At 40.8% G+C, this 20874-nt stretch overlaps 1 protein-coding gene across 1 annotated transcript in view; it reads left to right on the top strand.

The window, feature by feature from the left end:
- The window catches only part of CHCHD3 (coiled-coil-helix-coiled-coil-helix domain containing 3), a 1651044-nt gene that overhangs the window by 534242 nt on the left and 1095928 nt on the right, over positions 1-20874 (top strand). The window lies entirely within an intron of this gene.

Raw genomic sequence — 20874 nt, 5'->3', positions numbered from 1 at the left:
CATGTCCCAGTGCAACACCTGAAGATATAGCCAACACATTTAACAGTTATTTTATAAACTCAGTAACCTCCATAATAACCCCCCCCCCAGAAGCAACACTAGTACCCCCACAAACTCTATACCTCTTCCAAACCTTCCTAACTCCTTCTCTCTAAAAGCAGTATCAACTAACTATGTAAAGTCATTACTCTCTAAACTTAAACCTTGCTCCCCATCTGTTGACAAGCTACCTCTTACTTCCTGCAGATTGCCTCTGAACCTCTTGCCTATGCTGTATCCATCTTAATCAACCGATCCATTTCTGAATCCTATGTCCCCACTGTATGGAATAATTTCTTTACTCTACCCATTCACAAAGGGGGCAACTCCTCAGACATATCCAACTTCAGACCGATTGCCATACTCTCTCCACTCTCAAAAATCCTAGAGAAATGCATTCACAAGCAGGTAATGCATTACCTTCACCAGGAAAACCTTCTCACACCTACACAGAATGGTTTCCGTCCTAAGCATAGTACAACTACTGCAGTCACATCATTCATCAACATAGTCTCCCTAGCTCGAGATAAAAATAAACTTGTCTCATGCCTATTCCTTCACCTTTCTAAAGCCTTTGTCACTGTCTCTCACCCACTCCTCCTAGATAAACTCACTAACTTTCATTCCTCTCCCCTACTATCGCCTGGTTCTCCAGCTATCTCTCAACCTGCCAGCAATCAGTTAAATGGCTCTCTGCACTGTCCTCCCCTCTTACTGTACAAATGGGAGTCCCCCAAGGGTCCATACTTGGACCACTGCTCTTTAATATTTTCAGCAACTTGCTCTACTCCTCTTGTCCGCAGTCATCTCTTGTGCAATATGCTGATGACTCAACTGTTAAAACCATTGCTGACAACCCAACAGACCTCCACTCAACTACCGAGGCATCCTTCCACACCATTGAGACCTGGCTTAGTGATAACAAACTAATACTTAATCCAAAAAAAAACTAAGCTCCTACTCTTCCTCCCTAAAAACATCACCACACTCAAAAGTACATTTAGCATCTTATCCTGCAACAACACTATCATCTCAGCTTAATCTAGTACTAAATTGCTAGGTGTTACAATAGATTATCAGCTTAGGTTTGATCTCCATATTACTAACTCGGTAAAAAGAACTCATCAGAAACTTGGACACCTTTTCCGTAGCAAGAAATACTTAACTAACACTGCCCGAATAACTGTCTCCCAGGCTTTCTTACTCCCAACACTCCTGTACAGCTGCCACATAGTCACAAACCTAAATTGTACACTTATTTCCAAGCTTGAAACTATTTATAATAAGATCGCCAGATTTGCAGCTAACCAAACCTACAAGTCACACCACTGCTTAGCACTACAGCAACTAGACTGGCTAGTATTCCCTCAGCTGCTCCAACTATACCACCTACAAACCATCCACTCTGTCCTCTATCTACCCTCCTTCTGCCCCAGCCTCTTCACTATCATATCCAGATATTCCCCTGTTAGGACACTACGCAGCTCAAATCAAGAATTATTAGACATCTACAAACCCATAACCAAAGTAGGCTGCCTTCTCTATAAGTATAACCTGCTATATCCTGGAACCAACTCCCCTTGGAAATAAAATCCCTCCAGCATAGCAAAAGTTTCAAATTAGCCACAAGGAAATACCTAAAAACAAAGTGGTCTTGCCACTGTAGCCAACCGCCCTGAAACCACAATCCTTTCGCCTATTTCACCACCTCACTCTTAATGTATCTCTAACACTATTCCCCTGCCTCTTCTACCTCTTCCCTTTCAATATCTCCAACCACTCTTAATTCTTAGTCTCAAAACAAACTACCTGTCTAGTCTGTCTCCTATACCTCCCCTAAATCTCCTACTAGCCATTCCTACTTTCCTTTCTTGTTTCCAGACTCCTATACAACTAGATTCTACCCACTTTAAACAAGCATCTGCCTAACTATTAACTCATTTTTGCTCTAAGCAGCTTAGATAATATTGTAACTAGTCACATTTTCTTCTGCTACTTGTTTAAAACCTTGTTTGTACCAACTCTCATACTTGTCTGCCAATTGTTAATACTCTGTATAATTGAATTGCCTGAGGAGCTTTTTTTCTCTCCAGGTCTCTGCTTGTAAGATGCTATAGCTGATTGTTACTACTATGTTACTAAAATTTAATAAATTGTTTTCTAGTCTAGAGGAGCTTTTCTCCCCGGGTCTCTGCTGAAAATGAGCCAAAAGCTCAGCCAGACTAACCCGGTTAACAAATGTAAAATAAAATAAAAAATAAATATATGTATACCTGATTTTTCACAGAATTGATATGCTTGGTATTACAGTATTAAGCTTTCTACTGCAAGTTATTTGAGGATATAAATCATGGCAATTAAAATGTATGAAACCACCATGATGATGACTTCTTTTTTTTTGAACAAACACAAGCATGTGATGTAAAATGATCATGAACCTAGTATAATATTATGTCTGTTTTGGGGGGGTGGGGTGGGGAATCAGGGTACCTATCTGTCCATTGCCAGTGACAACCACATGGAATGTAAAGGGGGGCGGGGCTTGGGATCAGTTCCCATACAAGGGTCAGCGTTTTCCTTTTCTGCTGAGCTTTTAATGCAATAATAGGTTTGTAATTGTTTTGCATTAGGAGGTGTAGGGACAAATGGGAGTTGAAGTTAACTCTTTACAGGAAAACCACAAGGCCTTTTTCAGCTATAACAAGTGTTATAGAAAATACCCAGTGTTATTCCGAGTTGGAGTTGAATGACACATGTTTTGATACTGAAATCATGTCTGTTGTTCTGGCTGACAGACTTTGCTCAGATTTTTTTCCCTCCTCACTCACCTCCATGTTTCCTCATTTGAATTTCTAAATTGTTCTCCCATTGTCACTATTGACCAAGTCCTGAAAGCTGTTAAAATGAAAAGTGAGTGCCATTCAAGGAACATAAAGGTATACAGGCTGCTTTGTTAACATAATATGTGCTATTGCTAAACCCCTTTTTAAGCTTTTTAATCAACCTCACAGCATGGATTTTTTCTAATAATGTTGGTCGTGGTACCTTTTCAAAGTGGCACTGTTATTGTGTCAGTGCATCTTAGTTTAATTAAAAGCAAAAGTGGTCATTTTAAAACTCATGACAATAGTCGTGTGGTGTCACAAAGGGTAGGACTTGCTTAATTTGGTTGGCTTTTTTGATAGTGTGATTGATACTGTAGATTGGTCCCTTAGTCTATTCCACTTACCTCAACCCTAATAAGGCATTCAATACAAATCCCCATAATGACATTTTTTAAATGCCGTTATTAAATTATCAGTAAGACGCAGGCAAACATCAATTAACAGAAAAGAAGAACTATGTCACCGTTTTTTAACTTAACTTACATTGCAGCAATGTTACCTCACTCGTCACTTATTTCCTGTAATCTAATCATGCTACATGCTGTTAGTATTGCTTCTCAAATTTAAATTCTGTAAATAGAAATATGTTAAAATGCTTTATATCTGTAATGTTTGAATGTTACTTTATTCTCTTGACTAAACTTGTTTTTTGTAAGTGGAGCTTTTCTCCATGGGCCTCCACTGAAAAAGGCCTTTGTTCAGTTGGACTTTTCCCGGTCAAGAAATGTCAAATAAATAAATAAAATTACACATCACATCTTTTTTGTAACCATCTTCAGTCAAGTATTACATAAATTATTGCCTTCCTTTAAACATCACTCCTCATCCTTCTGAATATTCTTCATGTGTTATTCCCGCAATTTTCTTTTTTTTGTGTGTAATTTAATCTTGTTTCTAAAGATACCTCTTCAAGTTATTTTAGCTCTTTTATAACATTGAGTTTCAAATGCAGTTGGTTTAGACTTTGATTTGCATTTTTTAGTAATTGTCTGTTTGGCAGCCAACAGGATTAAACTTAATAAAGCCGTACTAAGTGTAGACAGTTTGGATCCTGTGTTTCAAGTCAAGAAAAAAATAATTTCCTTTTGCTCTGTGAATATCGCTGACAGAAATATTCTGCTGGGAATTTTAAAAATGTGCCAACTCATTACGCTTCCAGAACTGTTCGCAGTTACCTCATTCTTCTTCATCATACCTCCAACATTTACTATCTACAGTTAGAAAAATTCTTTGAAGTTTGTTTGGGGTATAAAAATCCCTATGCAGATACTTCCAAGCAAAGATCCTAAACCTTATGGACTTGTGTATGGCTCCCATGTATGCAAGAGTGCCCTCCCATTGTTCTGCTGTAAATTGCTTTTCCAGTCTCCCTTCCCAATTTTGTCTAACTTCTTTGATTGATTTTTGTAGTTATGCAGTATTTTATATGCCCTACTAATTATCCTATTTTAATACCAGCTTCTGTTCTAGATTAAACTAAAAACTCCACCAGAGCAAGTCTTTCAATTAGGATCCCCTACCCCTGTGGTATCAATTCCTGGTAGCGAAGGAAGTCTTCAGCCTGCAGTCCAGATGTCCTCTTGGCTTTATTGCCCACTATTACCTTTCTGTCCCTAGTTATTTGCTCTCTATACTTTTGTTCCTTTGCCAGCTTTCTCCAAATTCCAGCCCCCTGTTGCCTATTTTCTCTAACCATACTTGCAGTCATCCCTGCTGGAAAAAATCTATTTCCTCATGTTGGCTTAGTTCTTAGAATACTTTCTGCTATTTTATGTGTGTAATAATCTGTGTGGTTATTATCCGTATAGATCTGGATCCAAAATCCCACACATTACTTTTTTTCTTGAACTTACTTCCTGCTTCATCATTATCTGTTTTCATTTTGAAACCTTCTGCTTGTATTATGTGTATTAACCTTAACTGTGTAGCTCTAAAATATCCATTCAAATCAGGTAGTCCTATACCACCATGTTCTATTGGAAGGATAAACTTAGCCCACTTAATTCTTGTCCTCTTCCCCTCCCAGATAAATTCCTTTTTTATTACTTATTGTCCACAACCTTAGTACCTATGGCTGATAAAAATATGCCTGACCCATATGTAAAGAGAAAAGGATTAAAATATTTTCACTGCTTATGTCTATCTATATCCATAAAGAACTTCCAGTTTCTCAGTTTTTGTATTATCTTTTGTTTAGTCTCTTCCGATATATCCTTAGCTGCCTTAAAAGAACCTTTTTAATTCATACTCCTAAATACTTAGTCTTATCTTGTCTCAGTAAATGTGGATATTTAGTTTCATAGTTTCATAGTATAGTACTAAGCTATCTGCCCTGGGGCATTTGTAAGCCTAGCCATAGTGATGTGGCTTTTGCACCCCATGAAATGGTACAAAAATGTACAGAATAAATATAGAATACTGTGCCTCTGTCTAGTAGTGACACAATGAAGATCCCCTTATTTAATAGAATTAGTTTACTGTGCCCCTGTCTAGCAGTGACACAGATGTGACCCCTGGGGTAAACTTACGATCTCCCATCCACTCCTCAAGATTTCTCTTGAAGAGAGTCAGTGAGGGGCTCTGCCTAATACGAACTGGGATCCTGTTCCAAAGCATGGGAAGCCTCTGGGTTATGAATCTATCCCTCCAGCATGTCCTATTCATACTTGTGCCGAGGTTTAAGTCTTTAGCTCTCGTGGTCCTGATGGATTTGGATTTTTTGAGGTGGAGCATGTCCATCAGATCCTGATTGGACATGGCCTTGTACGTCAGGCAGAGATCACCTCTGAGCAGGCTGTATGCTACTGAATAGAGCTGAAGTTTCTTTAGTCTGGCAGAATAAGACATATGTTGGAGACCCTTGATCCTTTTGGTGATGTACTTTTGTGGTCTCTCCAGCTGTTGCAAATGCCGGGTGAGGTACATACCAAATGGGGCATTGTACTCAATCATGGGTCTGATGAGGGAGGAATATAGGGGTACAATTGCTTAACCAATTCATGTGTGGGTACATAATTTACACTTATAACATTTGTTTTGCCTTCATTAATTTTTATCACAAAAATGCTTGAAACGGTCTCAAAATGTTCCAAAAGACTGATGTCCTTTTCTGTTTTTATCAGATACAAAATATCTGCAAATAAAGTTAACTTATTTTGATTACCACACCAATTTTGTCCTTGCATTTCTGAGTCCATTATTTTCTTAGTCAGTGGCTCTAACTCTAAAGTAAATAAAGGAGAAAAGAGGACACACCTGCTTGGTTCCTCTGTTCAAACACAACTTAGAGAGGAACTCTCCCACTTTAGTTCTTGTATCCGATCTTTCATATATCTTTCTAATTAACCTTGTTATTTTATCAGCAATTGCAAATGCTTCCATTGCCCTGCTCATAAAAATCCCAGCTTACTCTGAATGCTTTCTCTGCATCAAGATCAACCAACAGAGGTATTTTCTTACATTCTGCTTCTCACCAGAAGATTATTGTTCTCTTAATGTTGTCAGATGTTTTCCTCCTCTCCACAAAACCACACTGATCAATAGAGATTCATAGACTGTTACTAGGCTAATGATCTGGTGGGTCTTTCTAAGCCTAGGCAAGTTTTCCCAAAAGAATAATTATGTCCTGTATCCAAATAGGACATTGAGGGCCAGGCATTTATAAGCTACCTGTGTCCATAATAGACATGGCTGCCAGGCCTGTTGTAAATTTCTTTTTCCCCATCCACTTGTCTAAGTTGTGCTTAAACTGAGTAATAGGAGAACCAGCTTCACATGGATGGGAAGCTTGTTCAATAGGAGGGGCGGTCTCTGTACACATACCTGTCTCTCTAGCATGTTCTGTTTAAATTGCAGACAAAATTCAGGTCACTAGGCCTTGTATTTCTGGTAGTGTTTGACTTTTGTATGTTGGAGATGCATAAGTGTGGGGTTTGCAGATGCCTTGTAAGCCAGGCGTAGATCACCCCTCAGCAATCTGTAGGAGACTGAGTAGAGGAAAAAGGCTTTAAGATGCTTTTCATAAGGTAGGTTTGTTATGCCTTGTATCCTTTTTGTAAGGAACATTTGAGGTCACTCTTGTTGCTGCATATGCTTGGTCAGGTACATACCAGAGGGAACATAGTTCTCTGATTGGACAGTAAGGGTGGAATACAGTGGGATAATGACCTCTTTAGACCTAGATGCCATGCCCTTACTTATAAATTACCCAACATAAAAGGATTTCCTCACTACTGTGGCCAAGTGGTGGTCGAAGGCAAGGCTACTGTCTATGTACGTACCCTGATCGCTGACCACTGGGCCAACTCTTAGGGTTGTATTATCAACATGGTAATTAGCTGGGATGGCTGATTTCCCAAACAGTACCATTTTGCATTTCTTAGCATTGAGTTTAAGATCATGGCTTTGGCACCATTTGTTAGTCAGAGATGGACCTTCTTGAAGAAGGCTAGTGGCTGCAGGGGAGTTGATGATAACCTCCAGCTTGCAGTCATCTGCAAACTTAGTTTTGACAGCACCTTTGCCATTCCTTAACTAGTGTAGACAAACACTGTATAATAATGGTTTAACATTGAAATAGGTCTCTGTGAAGCTGGGTTCATGGGTCTTTACCATTCTTAGATGATACAGCCATCACATCTTTCTTCCAAGATATAGATACTTCCCTCCTTTTCAAATACTGTTAAAGTCTTCCAGAACTTTAGTAATCTTTTCTCTCCTAACTAAAATAACTTTCACAGGACTACCATCTGTTCTGAAGAATTAACTGAAGATTGATTGTACTTCGTTGTTTTTATCTCATCTCCTCCTACCTTGACTGTGAATTGTTGAGTCTCATCTGCTTCTAACCTTGGCATAATTAAATTTTCCATAAGTATTTCCGTTTGTGCTCTTTCCTGCTTACCACACTTCTCTGCTTTATACAAATTTTCATTTTCAAAAATCAGCAGTTGAAATGAAGAAAAGGCTGGCTGAGTAAGAGCTGTTTCAGAAATAGTAGTGTTAGAAGGCAATGTGTTGAGATAACCTGATATTTTCTACTGTAACAACTAAGCTGAAAGGAACAGACTGTATTAATTCTATGAAGGCACAAATAAACAACTGAACTGATATTCCAAGCAGGATTTGTTCATTGGAAAAGCACATTGAGTGTATGCTTCAGACTTGGTCGTGAGAAAGCAGTCAAGATCTGTTTTAGTAAAGATGGAATCATACCAGCAGAAAGAGTTGATGTTGATAAAACTGTGTCTGAATGGAAAAGTATTAAAAATTGGAGACTGCAGAGTGCTTGTGGAAAATGATTATTCACCGTACACTAAGCAGAAGAGAAGCAAATTTATCCCAGCAATTAGGAAACATTTAGAAGGCAGGTATTAGATTTAAGCTGCTGCATCAAGCTATCTTTAGAATATTTTTTCCTGGAGAATCAAATACATTTTTGGGTGCAAAACAGGCTAAGGAAGAAATAAGAATGTAAAACTTTTATCCAGCAAAAAGTGAGTCAGCAAACAGAAGGGGAATCTGCTTTTCATTCTTTTGGCAATAAAGCTCACAGAGAAACTTTGCCTGTTAAACCTTTTCCAATGTTACAAAGGAAAATGCTTGAGAGAAAAAAGCACAGGCATTGACTAGAAAAATCAGGAGTACCTTGGACTTGATCCAGTCTAGTGTTGGGAGATGCAGATGAAAAGGAAGAAGACTGGCAACTCTGAAGTTAGTGAATAAATGGGAGACTATAAAGTATCGGTCACATTTGTGAGATATGGCTTTGCAGGAAAAGTAGCTGAAAAAGACAGGATTTTGATGAGTTTGTTAAACATGTGGATGTACTGAAGAGCATGTACCCCACTTTGCCATTAATGATTAGAAGGACACTAAAAGAAACAAACAAAAAAAAAAAGTAATTTTAAGTATCGCATTTTTGTTCCGGTATTCATGACATAAACTCCATGCTGTACAGTTTTGTATAGTTTGTAATTGAGTATTTTAAATGAGGCGGGCGTATTTTTCTGTGATTGTTTTAAAGATGTCAAAATAAGCAAGTACTTATTTTAGATGCAAGAAATATAGCTGTTACAACAATAATATGAGAAGAAGGGCAAGACAAAAGCAAGTTTAATGGTTAGTATGCTGTGATCTTGTGTTTCTGGGATGGTGGTGGATGTGGGTTGTAAAAGTGCACCAATTTTGTATTATATGTAAAATAAGATCTGATATTGTTAATCTTCATTCCTTCCTTATGCCTGGGTTATCGGTTCCGACCTCGGAACCGAGCCGACCATCTTCCAAGCACGCGACGGCCACAAACTCTCGAGCTAAACTCTTACCCACAATTTCCCTCTCCCTGTTACCTTAGATTTCGTTTGCCGCGTTGCCATTCATTCGTGTCAAGCCACTTCTCTTGAGCGAAGTACAACTTCTTTGATAATACCTAATCATATTACAGTTCTTTTCAGTTCAAATCTTGTTAAATAGTTATCTCTTACCCTATCGCATCTAGCGACTCTATTTTGTTTTTTTCTAGCCCTTCTTTCTTCTTACCGTGAGGTAACTCCTTTGCTATCATTGGTAAAATCTTTCCTTGCTTTACCTTCAGGTATTTCTTCCTTCCTTTTCCTTTCTTCCTCCTTCCTATCATAGCAGAGAAAAAAGGTGGTCCGGGATTTAAAAGATGTGTGGATTGTGGGCATAAATTGCCTATTTTGGATGCACATGCATTGTGTTTACTGTTTGGGTTTGCCTCACTTGACTGTTGACCCGCCTTGTGGGATTTGTGCTAACTTTTCTAACAGGACTTTGGTGGAAAGGAAAAATAAACTGATTTTAAAGGGACTACTTAAATCTTCCTTTTCAAAGGTTATTTCTGGGTCGGAGACTTCAACCCCACCTCATTCCCATAAGAAAAGAGATGAACATAAGAAGGCCAAGTCTCTTCCGTCGTCTCCTGCTGGGGACCACCAGGAACAGAGACCCAAGAAGGCCAAACTTTCTAGTTCGGAGTTTACTTCCACGGCCCCGAGGCTTTCGGTGCCTAGATCTTCTGCACCGAAGCCTTCAGCACCATCCGTTACTTTGGCACCGAGTATTGTGCCCTACACCTCATCGGAATCGAGGGGCCCCTCTGTTCAGACTTCCTTACCGACACCGGCTTTTCTTCGATGCAGACCTTTCCGGCATCGCTGACTGTTCTGACACCCTCTCCTGCTTCGACTCTGACAATTTACACGGCACCGACTATCCTCTCAGTAACGACCACCTCATTTTCTGCACAGACTCTTTCTGCACCTACCATAGTGCCAACTACCACTTCGGCACCGACCTCATTGGTGCAGACCTTACCTTCGGCACCGATGATCTCTTCGGTGCAGATACCAAAAGTACAAGCCTTAACGGCTCTGTTGTTCACGGTGCAGACATCTGTTTTAGCACCATCCAAAGACCCCTTTATGGGCACCGAGTTTCCTTCATCCTTGGATAGACCTGACTCCCCTTTAGCTATGTCCGTGAGATCCACTAGAAGCCTCTTGGAACATGATGTGGTTTTTCTTGGGGATCATTTGCTTTTGGCCAGAGGTATCCAACCCTCCAGGACCTACTCTTCCTTCGGAGGTGAACACTCTTCTCCAAAGACTCCTACCTATTCTCCTCCTTCATTGCATTTGAAGCCCCTTGCTGTAGCACAGACTTCCCTCACTTCGGCTCCTTTCATGGACCTCACTAAGGAGCCGCAGTTGCCTTTGTGGCAGGAGAGACTTGTCACTCCAGTCACTGCTGAGGAAGCTAGCTGTGGCGTACGTACTTCTGTTTTTCACAGCCATCCAGGGACTCCGAGTCAGCGGGCTGATTTGCTTGAGCGAGGTGTGACCTCCTCGGGTGGACCAGCTTTCCAACTCATGGAGAAGGCTCTTGCGTCTGTTGGCGATCCTGTGCTATCAGTGCCCCCGTACTCCTCTGGACTGCAATTTGGGAGGCCCCTTTTGCGCCGTCTTCCCCAGATTCTCCCCCTGAGGAAGTTTATCGCAAGAGTTCATGTAAGAGGAAGCACGTGGACTCCCCAGAGGAGTCCCTCACAGAAGACACAGACTTTGATGATAGGGAAGGGTCCACTCGGTCACCCTCTGAGGTATCCTTTGGAGATATCCTCAAAATACTTAAGCAGAGAGTTGAATGGCGGCCCTCTAACCCGACCTCTGAAGAGTCTGTGTTCCTGCTGGCCTTTCGTGCCCAGCCTCCTACCTCCTGGGTTACTCCACCTGCCGACGATTTTGTCCGGCTCGTCGTGCAGCATGCATGGAAGGCTCCTGACACTGACGCCATTCCCCGCAGACCAGATAAAATCTTGTCCCCTCCAGCTAATGAGCCTCAATTGTCCAATGGTCTTCCTGTAGATACCTTGGTGGTGGTGAATGCAACAAAAAAGGATCTGGCAGAAGAAAGCCAGACTGTCCACCTGCACAACAAAGAGTCCCAGGCGCTGGACAGATTAGGGAAGTGTACTTTTGCATCAGTGACCTTTGCAGTCAGGTTCTTGAATTATATGACACATTTTACCAAGCTTTAAAGAGACTTAATATTTGAGCTCTCTGAAACTTTGGCTGGAACTGTGTCTGATGAGGTCCGGGACAAAGTGGCCTCACAGTTAGCCACCCTTGAATCGATGTCTAACTCCTCCATGTGTCTGATTTCTCACGCATCAGAAGGAGTAGCTAGAGCAGCGGGTGCAGGCATAGTCATAAGACAGCATGCCTGGATGCGCTTGCGTGATTTCACGGAACCCTTAAAGACTTCCTTTCTGAACACTCCCATTGAAGCCTCTTTGTTATTTGGACCCAAGGTAAAAGACACACTGGCTATATCTGAACAGGACGATAAGACCCTTTCTGCGGTGGGTGTCCATTATTCTTCCTCTCAATGGGCTTTCTCCAGAAACCAGAAGAGTGGGAAGATGTTGCACCAAAAGTCTCAACGTTCTTTCCATGACACATGAGCAGAGTTTTCCCCCTAGAGGCAGAGGGGTAAACTCATATGGAAGATGCCCCTTTCGGGGCAGAGGAGGTCCACGTAACCAGGGTTCCAGAGATTCTTTCTCTGGCCAGTCCTACCAGCAAGCGGCCCAACTACTTTCCTTTGGAAGTGGTTGGGGGTTGTTTCTCTTTGTACCCTTCTGCCTGGCTAACCATTACCACCGATTCTTGGGTACGAGAGATAATAACCAGAGGTTATCCTATTCCCTTCGATCTTTATCCTGCCCCCTAAGAAACTTACCTGACGTTCCACCCAGTCAAAGGGAAGAAGCAGCCATTAGAGATTTCAAAGCTGCTAAGAAAAGGAGTCATCCAAATAGTCCCACCAGACCAGATAGGATCTGGATTCTACTCAAGATTATTTTTTGTGCCAAAAAAGACCAGGGACTAGAGACCGATTTTTGGATCTCACTGTGCTAAACAAATTTGTAGAGGTACAGAAATTCCGGATGGTCACAAAACAGTCTATCCTCCCACTCTTGGAGGCAGGCGATTGGATGTGCTCTATAGATCTTCAAGATGTGTACTACCACATAAAGGTGGACAGACCATCGAGAAGATTCCTTCGCTTCCGTGCAGGAGCCAGTCAATACCAGTTTCGGGTACTGCCCTTTGTGAACACTCTGGGGGCTGTAGAGAGTCCAAAGTGCATGGCAGTTGTCACAGTTCACCTGCGACTGCAAAGATTCTGGGTGTTTCCATACCTAGATGACTGGCTCATCGCCGCCCCCACCAGACATGTATTGGAAGAAGCCTTGGCATACTCTCTTCACACCACAGAAAGGCTAGGTGTAACTATAAACTGGCAAAAATCCAACCTGTCTCCATCCCAATCCATAGAATTTATTGGGATCCTGTTGGATACAAAGAACTGCACAGCATCGTTTCCAGAGTACAGAATTTTAAGGATAAAACAACAACTCATACCCATCCTCTTAAAGGAAAGATCCACAGCACATTCTGTCCTCCAGCTGTTGGGTTCCATGGCAGCTTCCATCACCATTGTCCCCCTTGCAAGATTCCACATGAGGCTTTTACAATGGTTACTACTCACCCAGTGGTACCCTTTTCAGTTTCCTCTATCATCCCAGATTCAGGTGACTCAGAGATGCACACAAGACTTGATTTGCTGGATGTTGCAGAACCCGTCACAGTGGTCTTGCCCCTTCATACCCCAACAGCTCCAAGCCACAGTGACCACGGACGCCTCCCTGATGGGGTGGGAGGGGGCTTTTTCAGGAGAAGACAGTCCAAGGCATGTGGTCGGAAGTAGAAGCCCATCTGCATACAAATGTCCTAGAACTGAGGGTGGTGCTGCTAGTGTTGCAAGCATTTCATCCCGTCCTTCTGTCAGGGATTATTGCAATACAATCGGACAACATGGATGTAGTCTGGTACATCAACAAACAAGGCGGAACAAAATCCTACCCACTTTGTCGAGAGGCCATGAGGATATGGCAATGGACGATTGCTACCAACCACTTTCTGATAGCAACGCACATTCCTGGAAGTTCCAACGTGATAGGAGACTGATTGAGCCGGTGCATTCTGCAACCACACGAGTGGTCCCTGAATCCTCTTATAGTGGTGAAGATTTTCAACCGCTGGGGTCTCCCTTGCTGTGACCTCTTTGCATCCCCAACCAGCTACAAATGCAGCAATTACATCACCCTGATTCCCCCTCGGGGACAGTCAACCAGGGACGCTCTAGTCCACGATTGGCCCTCGAGTCTGCTTTATGCCTTTCTCCCTCTTCCTCTCATTCCCCAGTTCCTGAAGAAAGCCCGCCGGTTGAAGAGCAAGATAATCATCATAGCACCATATTGGCCTCGTCAAATTTGGTTCCCCTTCCTATGGCCTCACCTGCTAGATCAACCATGGATTCTCGATCCAACTCCGGACTTGATTTCCCATCTGCAGAACCTGATTCACCCCAACCTGAACAGCCTGAAGCTCACAGCTTGGCTCCTTCACTTCTGCTGATTGCCAGGCAGACTGATCTTTCTTCCCCAGTACGTGACATTCTTATTGCATCTCATAAGTCTTCCACCAGAACTACTTATCTCAGCAAGTGGAAAAGGTTTACCATTTGGCTGAAAGAAAAATGGATAGACCCTTTTTCAGCACCAGTGCCGGTAGTACTGGAATACCTGTCTAGTTTATTCCAATCTGCTTCTACCATTCAAGTTAATTTGGCCGCAATATCTTATTTTCATAATGGTGTCCATGACTCTTCCCTTATGTCACACAAATTATGCAAGCCCTTTCTAAAAGGCATAAATCATTTGAAACCCCCTTTTAGAGAACCTATCCAGCCATGAGACCTGTCATTAGTCCTGCAAGTTTGACAACGTCTCCTTTTGAACCAGCTTATTCATGCAACCTCAAGTTTCTTTCTTGGAAAACTTTGTTCTTGGTCAACATTACTTCTGCCAGACTTATCTTGGAACTTCAAGCTCTGTGCACCAAATGGCCTTACTTGATCTTTCATAAAGGTAGAGTGTAAAAGAGATGAGATGCACGAAACACCTCCGTCCCTCGAGAGCACCAAAATAAAACTCCCAAGTCGCCAAAATGTAAAACAAACAAAATTTATTAGGTTTAAGCTTCTCCCAAGCTTTTCGTCGGTTGCAATACACCAACTTCCTCAGAAAACTCTTGCAGAACTTGGTACAGGTGCACTCTGGGAGTAGGAATTTAGTGGCTATCTGATCACATGACCGTGGTGCAGCTGGCTGTCAGACTGCATGGTGCAGCTTGGGAATTGGGTATCCCAATTCCCATGCTGCACCATGCAGTCTGGTATCCCAATTCCCAAGCTGCACCATGCAGTCTTGACAGCTATCCCAATTCTGCGCATATATATATATATATATATATATATATATGTGTGTGTGTGTGTGTGTATATATATATAGCTATGTAAAGGTGATGCCACAACGGGCCTTGGAAGCTATTGCCCTATAAGCCTGGTCTGCAAATCTATGGAGCGTATCATCATGGAATTCATAAACAAAGACATTGGCAACCTCCAAACCCTGGATCCTACCTAATTTGGCTTTGTTAAGGGCAGATCTTGCCTCTTGAACCTGGTCGACTTCTTTGAAACAGTCACCAAGGCCATAGATGAAGGGAAGGTAGTCCACACAGCCTACCTGGACCTCGCAAAAGCCTTCGACACAATACCCCACTCTGGCATCATAAATAAGCTCACCAGCTTAAATATCAACCCCTGTGTCACAAGATGGGTTGCAAACTGGCTCAGGGATAGAACCCACATGGTCAGAATTGCAGGTGCCATGTCAGACTCTAAACCAGTTACAAGTGGCGTCCCACAAGGCTCAGTCCTGGGACCTCTCTTGTTCGGTATATATTTCTCTGAGGTACAGGCTAACATGGGAGGACTATGGCTGACCAAGTTTGCAGATGACTGCAAACTGGGTGCCATAATCGACTCGCCGACTGACACAAGCATCCTCCAAAAGGGTCTCACAGAGACGGATAACTGGTGCCAGAGCCATGGCTTAAAGCTAAATGCCAAAAAGTGCATAGTCATCCCCTTTGGGAAAAATAATGTGCCCACAAATTACCACATAGGTGGTAATCCATTAAGTACGGAAGAAGTAATTACAGATTTGAGGACCCAAGTAGATAGCAATCTCTCCTTTGACAATCACGTTGCCAAAGTGGTTAGAAAGACCTTCTATATAGCCCACCTTATCATGAAAGGGTTCATATCTAGATCAAGAGAGGTCATTGTGCCCCTCACTCATCAGGCCCATAATTGAATACAATGCCCCTTTTGGGATGTACCTTACCCGACACCTGCAGCAACTGGAAAGACCCCAAAAGTACCTCACCAAGAGACTCAAACAGATGCCCTATGCAGTTAGGCTAAAGAAACTCCAGCTCTACTCAGTTGCTTACCGCCTACTCAGAGGCGATCTGTGCCTGACGTATATAGCCGTGTCCAAACCAGAATTAATGGACATGCTCCACCTCAGAAAATCCAAATTCCTTAGAGCTACACGCTCCAGGGTCTTAAACCACAGCACAGAAATAAATAGGACATGCTGGAGGGACAGATTCATATCCGAGAGGCTCCCCTCACTCTGGAACAAAATCTCTGTCCATGTTAGGCAGAGCCGCTCAATGAGCCTCTTCAAAATAAATCTTGACGAATGGATGGGAGATCGTAGGTTTACCCCTGGGATCTCTTCTGTGTCCCTGCTAGACAGAGGCACAGTAAACTAACCTTAAAAGGGCCATCTTCTGTGACCTACTATTCAAAGCCACAGTCTACAAATCTAAAAGGGTGGCGAAAGCCAAACACACTCTATCTGACTAGGCTTATAAATGCCCTAGGGCAGATAGCCTAGTATCAACCTATGAACCTATATATATATATATATATATATATATATATATATATTAGGGTTTTCATTAAAGGAAAATCTTTAAAAAAATGTGACATAAGTTTAAATGGAGATGAGAAGAAGCAACTGTATAAAAATATAAAATATAGTATATGTAAAAGATAAGCCTACCAGTATGTGTATGTAACACAAAAGTTAGAAATACACATTAAAAAAAAAACTGTCATGTATAATAGGTGGAATCAATACATTTTTTTATCATAATGGCTATGCTGTCAGTATTTTGGAATGTAAATGGCCTTACAGGTATGGACAAGAAGGAACAAGCATTGCATTATATTAAGAAACTTAGAGTGCAAATAGTAATGCTGCAAGAGACAAATTTGGAAAGAAATGAGCATGTGAATTTGACAAAGAAAGGATTTCAGGGTGGATATTCAGCAGAATATCAGGGATAAAGGAAAAGAGGAGTAGTTTTATGAATTGCTAGACGGGCTCCAACAGTTACAGAAGAAATAATGGCAATAATGGTAGATTCATGGTAGTAAAGGGTTACTGGCAAAGGAGGAGGAGTATGATGGCACAATATTACACCAAAACTGATATTATGGTGCTTAAGAAAATTTTGTGAGAAATAACCCACTTTTAGCAGGAATTATTGCTTATAGGTGGGTTACTGAAACTTGATTTGCAATAGAGAATATGTATCGGGGATCCTGCAAGAGTACATGTAAAAAAGATGCTAGAGTTCTGAAAAAATTTATGAAAATATTTGAAATGGAAGATGTGAATTCAGTAATTTTAACTCTGAGATTTTATGTATTATTCCCCAAGATACAAGTGGGCTAGACTACATAGAAATTATATTTCACAGAAACGTGCATTTAATTGAAAACTTCGACGTGTATCCAATAACCATTTCAGATCATGCACCAATAAAAATTAATATAAAAATGCAGGGTATTGAAGTGAAATGAGATGCTGTCATTTCCTACCTACCTGTTAAAAAGAGAGAAATTTAAGGAATGGGTAGTGTAAATTATTTGTTAGTTATAAGGATAGATTTACAGTAGACGCACCCCTGTCAAAATGCCAGGCTTTTGTGATATAAAAAAATGAGACCACAATAAATCCTTTCAAAAACTTTTCCCACCTTTAATGTGACCTATAACCTGTACAATTAAATTGAAAAAGAAACAAATCTGTTAGGGGAAAAATATAAAAAAATAAAAAAACGTACAATAAGCTGGTTGCATAAGTGTGTGCACACCCTTAAACTAATACTTTGTTGGAACACCTTTTGATTTAATTAAAGCATTCAGTCTTCTTGGATACACACCTGCCATCAATTAAAACAGACTGATTAACCCCAAATAAAGTTCAGCTGTCCTAGTAGGATTTTCCTGACATTTACTCATTGCCTGTTACAGCAAAAGCCATGGTTAGCAGAGAGCTTACAAAGCATCAAAGGGATCTCATTGTTGAAAGGTATCAGTCAGGAGAAGGGTACAAAAAAATTTCCACAGCATTGGATGTACCGTGGAACACCGTAAAAACAGTCATCAAAAAGTGGAGAAAATATGGGACAACAGTGACATTGCAAAGAACTGGACATCCCTCCACAATTGACAAGACGAAAACTGGTCAGGGAGGCTGCCAAGACACCTGCAGCAACACTGAAGGAGCTGCAGGAATTTCTGGCACATACTGCTTGTATGTACAACATGTGACAACAATCTCCTATTTTCTCCATATATCTGGACTGTTGCATAGGGTTGCAAGACTGAAACCTTTTCTTACACAGAAAAATATCCAGACCGGGCTAAAATTTGTAAAACAATATATCAGGTCTCCCAAAAGCATGTGGGAAAATGTGTTATGGTCTGATCAGACAAAGGTTGAACTTTTTGGCCACAATTCCAAAAGGTACGTTTTGCACGAAAACAACACTTCGCATCACCAAAAGAACACCATCCCCATAGTGAAGCATGGTGGTTGGCAGTATCATGCTTTGGGGTTGCTTTTCTTCAGCTGGAGCTAGGCTTTAGTCAAGGTGGAGGGAATTATGAATAGTTCCAAATACCAGTCACTTTTGGCTCAAAACCTTCAGGCATCTGCTAAAAAGCTGAAGATGAAGAGGAATTTCACCTTTCAACACGACAATGACCCCAAGCATACATCCAAATCGACAAAAGAATGGTTTCACCAGAAGAAAATTAAAGTTTTGGAATGGCCCAGACAAAGACCAGACCTGAATCCAATAGAAAATCTGTGGCATGACCTGAAGAGGGCTGTGCACAAGAGATGCTCTCGCAATCAGATTTGGAGCATTTTTGCAAGGAGAAGTGGGCATATATTGCCAAGTCAAGATGTGCCATGCTGATAGACTCCTACACAAGAAAACTGAATGCTGTAATTAAATCAAAAGGTGCTTCAACAAAGCATTAGTTTAAGGGTATGCACACTGCATAAGTTTATTGTACATTTTTTATTTTTTATATTTTTTTCCTTAACAGATTTGTTTGTTTTTTTCAATTGAATTGTACAGGTCACATTAAAGGTGGGAAAAGTTTTGAACTGATTTATTGTGGTATCTTTTTTTTTTTTTTTTTATATCACAAAATCTGGCATTTTAACAGGGGTGTGTTCACTTTTTATATCCACTGTAAATATCTTCGGAAGTTATTGCTGGTAAGTAGGATAAAATGAAAATAAAATTTAAAAAAATAGGGTAGAAATGAGAGAGAGAGAGAAAGAGATAAGTTTAAGAAATAATAGGAATTCCTTAGAGGGACTGAAAAAGATTCAAGTATTGCAGAATAAGGGGAATCTGACAGAACAAAAGAGAGGTGTGACTGCAGAGTGCTAAAGAGAAAATAAGAGAGTACCTGGATAATATGCATTAGTTTGGAAAGATTGCTGTTAAACAACTATTATTGATAGTAAGTTCAAAGCGCAAAAACTTTTCACACAGACTTAGGCAATAGAAAGTAGAAAGGGTTGCTGCTAAATTTAGGGAAACTGTAAGAAAAATAACCAGAAGTCCCTGTAGAGACATTAGAGGTATTTCAGAAATTTTATGAAAAATTGTATAAAGCAAAGAGATGTGGAAGTCAAGAAAGAGCACAAACGGAGACATTTATGGAAGACTTAATTACGCCACGGTTAGAGGAGTATGAAGCTGTACAACTAACAGCTAAGATAGAACAAAAACTATAATGTATCATCAATCTTCAGGAAAATCTCCTGGAACAGATGGTATTCCTATGGAAGTTAGGAGGGAAGAAAGCGAAAAGATCTGGAAGATTTTGTTTAATAGAATTTTAAAAAGAAGGCTTAGTGCCGGCATCTTGGAAGAAAGCTGTGGTGGCTGTATTACCTAAAGCCTGACCCATCAGACCCCAACTCATATAGACCAGTTCAATTTTAAACCATGATTATAAAGTGGTCGTTTACACTAGCTAAAAGAATGGAAAAGGTGCTGCCAAAATTGATAGATATGGATCAGTGGAAAGAAGGCAAACATTTGACAGCATTAATAGAACAATGATGGTCCAGTGAAAGAGAAGTAGAAGGTAAGAAAACACCTGTGTTGGTGTGTCGTGATGAAGAGAAAGCATATGATAGAGTTAACTGGGATTTTTTGAGTAAGGCAATGGAAGCATTTGTTTCCCCTGATAATAAAATAATTATCTTGATACAGTAAGGCCTTAATTTAATTTTAGTTTAATTCTTTTGGCTTCTAAAAAAGCAATTACTTGAAAATGGAAATTTGCCCAAACCAACTGTATTTGAATTATTGAATATTATAAGAAAAGATAAATGTACTGTAAGAGTCATTTTCAGAAAAGGGAGGCGCACATTACATAATAAATGGAACGTGTTGGAACAGTACATGTTCTGTATGAGTAGGGGTGAGGTTTAACGGAAGGGAGGAATTCTACAGTTTATAAAATATTGGACTGATGGATGCAAAGAAACTTATTGTAATAAAAAAAGTATATATAGTTTTTCTTTTCTGTTAATTTAGGTTTGCCTATGCCGTAAGTGATGATTTAGTAAAGGTGTTTAAGGAAAAATGTCAGTGAGCTTTTGATACATTTCTTATCTAGTAGTTTAGTTACTGCCAGATTCATTAACACAGAAGGATAAAGACCTCCCTGTGAACCAGGTGTCCCAAGCTCTGTTAATGGCATGGGCAGCTGTTGGATCTGGCGAAAGGGTTGAGAAGGATAAGTCTGGAGCCTGCTCACTTCCTCTTGGGTGAGGAGGGGTGTGTGTGTCCGTGTGTGTCCAAGCACACATTGTAGTAAGATACTTTATGGATACTGGGAATCCCACAGAGATGCTGACTACAAGGGGATGGGCCATTATTATGCAACATGCAGATTTGTGGACATTGATTGTAAGGCTTTTAGCTTGGATGCTACAGGTTTGTGCTGAAGACAGTCTGAATGCGAAAGAAAAAAGCCTCTGATGGTTGCCTGTGTGATGATTCTCATGATTAGCTGTTACCCACGGAGTTGTGCAGCACCAACAGATAGTGGCAAA

Source organism: Protopterus annectens, chromosome 11.part0, assembly GCF_019279795.1.
Source record: "Protopterus annectens isolate FY-2018-M chromosome 11.part0, PAN1.0, whole genome shotgun sequence".
Lineage (NCBI taxonomy): Eukaryota > Metazoa > Chordata > Ceratodontiformes > Protopteridae > Protopterus > Protopterus annectens.
Note: the sequence above shows the minus strand (reverse complement) of the source record. Positions and strands in the feature narration are given on the sequence as shown.